Consider the following 6,892-nt stretch of genomic DNA (forward strand, 5'->3'; position numbering starts at 1 on the left):
GCAGCTGAAAACAGGTGGTGGTTGTGGGCTCCTGTTCCCCCCCCAGTGCGGACAATGGTACCAGCAACAGTGGAGGACGCACAGTGTTTGAACCTTTGGGGAGAAGCCAAGTGGATGAGAACATCACTCTGGATGGTTGAAAAAAAGGTCATGGCAGCCGTGTTAGTTCATCATTGGCTGTGTTTTTACGTTTCACCTCTCTGGGGCCATTTGTATTGTTGATAACAGGAACGACAACAGTAGTGGGTTACACGGACCTTTGCACCAGCCTGAAACAGTTACAGGAGGAACCGTTTCCTCTTTACACTGAGCATTTCACCTTTTCCCATTTGTTACCACTTACTTGGCAGTGACGTGGTGGAAAGTTCACCGCGTCGGTTGGTTTGATGACTTGTTTTGTTTCTACCATAAAAGTACAGTATCGATCGCGACTTATAACTTGGGAAAACATCTGTGTCTTTCCCAATGTGTCTAATTCTAGCACCTTTATAATTTTGTTCTCACAAGGCGCATTTTCCAACATGAGATATCGTCCATGCATTCGTTAGCTTGTCCTTTTAGGGTCACAAGGGGAGCTGGAGCCAATCCCAGTTGACATTGTCCGAGTCGTTGCGACACAGAGGACAGACAGAGATGAGAAATCCTCAAAGCTCTCATTCGATGGTCTTTTTGCTACTTTTTTTCTCTCCCATTGAACCTTACACTTTGGACTGTGGGAGGAAGATCTCCCCGGATCTCCCACGCAGATACGGGGACATCCTCCAAACTCCAAAGTCCAAGGACGATCCTCATGATCCAACCCAGAGGATTCTGACTTTGAATAAAAAAAAAAAAAAGTGTTTCAGGACATTATAAACTTACAGACATAAGAAAACCGGGAGAGTTTCACTATATGAATACTGATACAATAAAAATACAATGCAGACATGTCACCAACTGTCCAAAATAAGGGATACGTTTTTGTCCTTGTTGGTCATTAATAACATAATAAAGTAGTAAAAGGTATTAAAAGACATTAAAACTGAGCTTTGACTGAAGTCCTGTGTGTCTGGTCTGACAGAGGAATCAAATTCATCTGATAAATCAAAGGTCACTCAAAGGTCTTTACTGTACAGTTTATATTCACACACATTCATATTGTGTATCTATGTGCCTCATTTTCTCTACCACACACCGGCCACACAGCCGTCAGGGGTAATCTGAGGTCCAGTGTCTTGCACGCAGAACGTGGGAGACTGGGATCGACCCACTGACCTTCTGGTTGGTGTACGACCCACTCCACCACCTGAGCCACGGTCGCCCTGATGAGCCCTTTGCTTTGTCTCTCTGGTTCTGTGTATTCACTCTGCACTTTGTAGAAGTGCTCTGAAAACACTGGGATTTTCTCACAACCAGAAAGAAAAGATCACATCTGCTCCGGATCGACTTACAGGTGCAGTGCTTGTGATCCACAGGCATCGCCGTCACTTTGTTTGGCGAGCGGCGGGGGAGCGGGGCCGAGCACCACCCCCCCATTTTATCTCAGACATCTTGATTTGATGCTCCGTGGTGTTTGCTAACGATGGGAAATGGATCTTGGAAGCAGGAGCTCGAAAAACAGAATACGAGTCACATGCTGGAACTGCCTGTCAGTGATGACTTTGAAATGAGCTGCAGCCTCACTCTGTGAATAGGAGCTGCACACTATCAAACACATTACGGCGCAGAGGTTCCCTCCGAGCATCTGAAATAATATTTTCCAGCCGTGGGCCCGGCAGGATACAGAGGGAGGTATTCCCCTGCAGAGGAGAGGTCCTGATCTTCCTCCGCTGCCCACGGTCAACAGAGGTGAAGCTCGTAGCAGCACAGAGGTTTCAGAGAGCGAACCAGGAAACTGTTAGTGAGGAGGAAGGTAGTGAGAGGCCTGCTGAGAGTTCAGTGTTAACGTCCCCAGGTTAGAATACTTATAATGTCGTGTAAGGTACATGAGTAATGTGACACATAGTGTAGAGTACACAATGCAAACCGCTGATTCCCCCCCCGTCGTTGCATGCTGCTTTTCCCATATGTTTGAGTGTATGTGTGTGTCTGTGTTCTCATGCCTGATAGACAAAGGTATCTTGTTGACACTGGGGGATGTTGTGTGTCGAGGAACGATTATCTCGGGCTGAAGAATGAACTCACATCCTTTGCACAACATCTGCAAAGCTGCACTTGAGCGATGGAGTGGACTCCCTTCCTCTGCTTGTCCTCCTGTCGCCGTCGTCTTAAAGCTGTCAAACAAAAAGCGTCTTTCATGTACGAGTGGATCAACGCGGCTAAAGACACGCTGATGTATGAGCCATAAATTCTCACAAAGCGCAGGATGTATCTAATTTTACTTTTATTTATCGTGCGCTGCCAAAACGCATTCAAAGATTGCTCCAGTAAGAAAATAGTTCAACACAGGTAAACTTCTATTTATATGTTCACATTATGTTCTGCCTTGGTCTTGAACCATGTGAATAGGTTTTAGGCTTGTTCTTAATCATTGAAGTCTCAAATTGTTTTCTTTGTCCCAAAAACAAACTCTTTTCTTTAACTGTAATCTGTTTTAGGACATTAATTCTATAGTGGACTGCTGTATATAAGGAATGGAGTTGGAGATTGTGTAAGTAACACGTGTTCACTGCGGTTGAGCCTGGGTGGTGCATGAAGGATCCAGAACACAAAACGTCTCTTGGCTACCTTGCGACTTGTTTGAGAATTTTAGCGTCGGCCTTAATCCCCAAAAGCTCTCAAATCACATTATTTTTCCAAATTGACATCCTCTTCAGCATCTTGTGTATTAGTAGTGTTATCAACACGTTCACTCACTCGCTGTGAGTCTTCCAGAAATGTTCCTGCTTAATTCAGGGGCTCGCTCTGACAGTTTCCATATGGGTGGCGGGTGGGAAAAGTTCTGGAAAATGTCCGGAGCAACTGACTTGGAATCATTTCTGGAAAACTTCTGGACTTCAGTGCCTGTCTGAAAGTAGCTACAGATACCAGGTTGAAAATGGTACGACTGTAACTCTATATCTCAGTGTTAAATGATGACACAAAAACTTTGCAACAACTGGATAACAGTTCTTCTCGTTGTTTTTTTGCAGTTGCATCTGAATGAACTTGGCCTCAGGGAGGTGAACAAGCAAAAACCAGAATGAGTTTTCTTTCTGTGCTTACAGCTCGAATCCCTCTTCCACTCTGTGTTGATCAACTTGAATGTCAGCTTGTGGGAAGGGGTGGCCTTGAGATCCACCTCCGACTCGACACATCTCACCAGGTGTAGGAGGGTCGCTGTGAACTCGATGCCTCAACGTTCACTCGTGCTGTTGTGCGTTCATCGGGTTTTACCTCGATCCTCTCCGCAGGGCGCCGAGCCGCCAGGATCAGTCTCCAAGGGCAACCAAACAGCTGGGCAGAGCTATGTGGGATGAACTGTGGGGGGGGGGGGCGACAGGTTGCCACGCAACAGGCTTTCTCTCCACTAAACCTCGCCATCCAGTTATACATAACAGTGAACTTGGATTTCTTCAACAAGCGTCTGAGAGTTATGCAGCCTTTCTGGACCCTCTATCCATCCATCCATCCATCTATCTATCTATCTATCTATCCATCCATCCACCTATTTATCTATCTATCTATCTATCTATCTATCTATCTATCTATCTATCTATCTATCTATCTATCTATCTATCCATCCATCCATCCATCCATCTATCTATCTATCTATCTATCCATCCATCCACCTATTTATCTATCTATCTATCTATCTATCTATCTATCTATCTATCTATCTATCTATCTATCTATCCATCCATCCATCCATCCATCCATCCATCCATCCATCCATCCATCCATCCATCCATCCATCTATCTATCTATCTATCCATTGAACTAGATCAGTGGATCTCAAACTTTTTACAGTCGCGTACCCCTTCCGACATTCAATCTCCAGCTACGTATCCCGCGCAGCACGTGCAATAGGAAACAAAAGATGTTGAGCTATGCAAAACCTAAATAAAATATTTCCCCTGCGTACCCCCTGAACCACTTTGCGTACCCCTGGGGGTACATGTACCCCGGTTTGGGAACCGATGAACTAGATAGTGAGCTAACCCTCTTGCCATGTTCACCATGTGTAAGAAAGTCCATCCAAACACTGGTTCCCACCTCTCCAATCGGCCTTGCAGTCACCTGACCTCTCCCCAGCGGTTCCTCATCCCCGATCATCCCGTCACCTGTTCAGCCCTTTGTCCTCTCACTTTATCACTGTGTTTGTCTTCGTTCCTGCTCGTGGAATCTAGTGTTCCTCACGTGATGTATCCTGTTTTTTCCCTGTGTTTTTGTCCACATGCAAGGTCATTCATTCCCCCGCCTTCTTGTTCTTCTGTTCACCTGAGGTATGACCATAATGGCCTGATTTATATCTATGTATGTATTGTACATGCCAGAGAGGGAATGGACAAAACAACAAACTGCAACAATCATTAAATCCGCTCCACTCTAAACACAAACTGATGATGATTAAAGTAGGACAGCTTAGTTTGAGTTGTTTCAGAGAGAGAGAACCGAGCATAGGTTGCTGATGTTGGGTTGGAGCATATGGAAATAAACAAGTGTTAGAGAATTTTTTTCAATACTTTCTGAGTTGTGATTCAAAGGTCTGGAGTTGGGCAACTCCACGGGGATGTCAGAGGTCAGAGTCAGTTCAAGAATGCAGACAGAAAGTCCAGCAGTGTGAAACGCATTAATATGTCTGACCAACTGGATGGTTAGTGGTTTGCCTTTATACTGGGCTAGCGGGTTCCAGTCATTCAGCAGAATGAGAAACGATCTTCAACGTATCAACCTTCAATGCATTTAGTGTTTTCAAACTTCTCAACTATGTGGAGTGAGCTCAACAATATAACTTCCAAATGCAGCTTCACGGTATATGAGGAAATGCAATTTAGCCTTTTGAAGGGACCACAAAGAAGCACTGCTTTTCATGTCCTTCCACCAGGAGTTCCTGTCAAAGTTTAACTTGGAGCGAGGCCCAAGGGAGCGTTTGCATAGCGCAGAGGAAGGAGGGTGGAAATCTTTCAGGGGAAGCTATATAAACCCGATCCTACACAATGGGTTCCCCCCCGAGAGCACTCATACCCTGAGCTCTGCACCAGAGCTTTTATGGATCTATACATATACACAAACACTGTTTACCTGCCTGTTCTTTTGTCCGTGTGTTTGTGCTCGGACGTTTCTTATCGTGAACAGAAAATAATGTCCAGCTAGGCAATAAAAATAACAAAACCTGCCAGTGTCATCTGAGTTCACCACGAGTCGCCACTGGGTTGTGCAGCCGTATCCATCCCTCCTCCTCCTCCTCCTCCTCCTCCTCCTCCTCCTCTGTTGGACAGGACATGTGATCTGTAATCTGGAGGTGTGGTAGTCGCTGGAGTGAGGAATGAGGTGATCTTTGAAATGTGTGCAGTTGAGTCTCTGCTTGAATGTGTGTGTGTCCGATTGTGTTGAATCATACTGTTAGTGGTTTGAAATTGTGGTGACAACACGAGCACCTTTGATGCAAATTTAGCGAAAGAAAACGAGGGAAAGAGTACGAATAATGTGCTTTTATTAATCCTTGTGAATAATTCAAAACGTTACAGGATTCAGATTTTAAATCACTACAAATAAGTTACACATAATAGTTATTAAAGCAGAAGAAAGTTAAAAGAAAATCACAATTCGAGTAAAATCAGCAATAGTTTAAGTCTTGATGAGGGAAATTAGTGAGTCAGGTTACCTGATTTCCTCGGGCAGATCGTTCCACAGCCTCCGGGCCCTGATTGCAGATGCTCCTGTCGCCTTCAGTTTCCGACAGGTCTCTGGGACGGGCTGCAGGCCTCTGCACGGAAAAATCAAGGCTTGAACAGTGCACTAAAAAGGTCCAAGGAAGAGAGGTTACGAAGAGACTTACGATTAATCAGTAGATTTTTTTATGACATTTAAGCAAAGGCTAAAAATGCAAAACTCTCACAATAAAGTTAACAATAGCGGGAGTATTTTGGCTTTTAGATTTATTCAGGGCTCTAATTGGCTCTTAAATTCTCAAAGAATAAAGTATTTGAGTCATTTCTTTGGAAATCTCGAATTCAAAGCTAAACAGGCCATTAGGCTTTGACCTAATAGAAAAGTGTGTTTTCTTTACAAAAAGGAGCTAAAATTATAAAGGTTTGTCAACAGTGCAATATATATATATATTTACATATAAATTTAGTGAGTGTTACATGTCATCACTGGCTCGGTACAGACAGTTCGGACCTGACACAGGAAACTTTTGTCAAATAAACAATAGGCCATCAGGAAATTTGGCTCGATGGTAACTTTGAGACGTGCTGCAGGCAACAGGCACTTCCCCACAATGCACTGGAGAGATAACCGCAGCCCGTGATAGGCGGTAAAAGCACGGAAGCCATTAGTCACGGGCTGACCTTTTCTCCGAGAGGCATACGAAGCCGTACGACAGGCCTCTCAGCGGCATGAGCCGAACAACAAACGTGTCTAAGGTCAGAGGCATTTTGGGTGAAATTTATGAACCGTCACACTTTTCTCTTCATAGGTTTACTGTAGTGTCTGTTGCCAAGGAGACAATCGATGGGTGGCCATGGCACTGTAAGCGTTTTGTCGATGTGCAGTGAGACTATAACAGCTCATCAACAGTCCATAAAAACCTCCAAAGTTATTTGCTCTTACATTTATAGGACAGTCACGTTGCTCTATTAAGCTGAACCGTATGACCATAAATCGGAGGTCTACGGGTTTAGAGCAGCTCGGGTCGAGGCCTTGAGAAACTCGCAGACAGAAGAACTCAGCTGCCTCCTCTGCAATGCACAGCTGCACGTTGAACCAA

Source organism: Pleuronectes platessa, chromosome 18 (assembly GCF_947347685.1).
Source record: "Pleuronectes platessa chromosome 18, fPlePla1.1, whole genome shotgun sequence".
NCBI lineage: Eukaryota > Metazoa > Chordata > Actinopteri > Pleuronectiformes > Pleuronectidae > Pleuronectes > Pleuronectes platessa.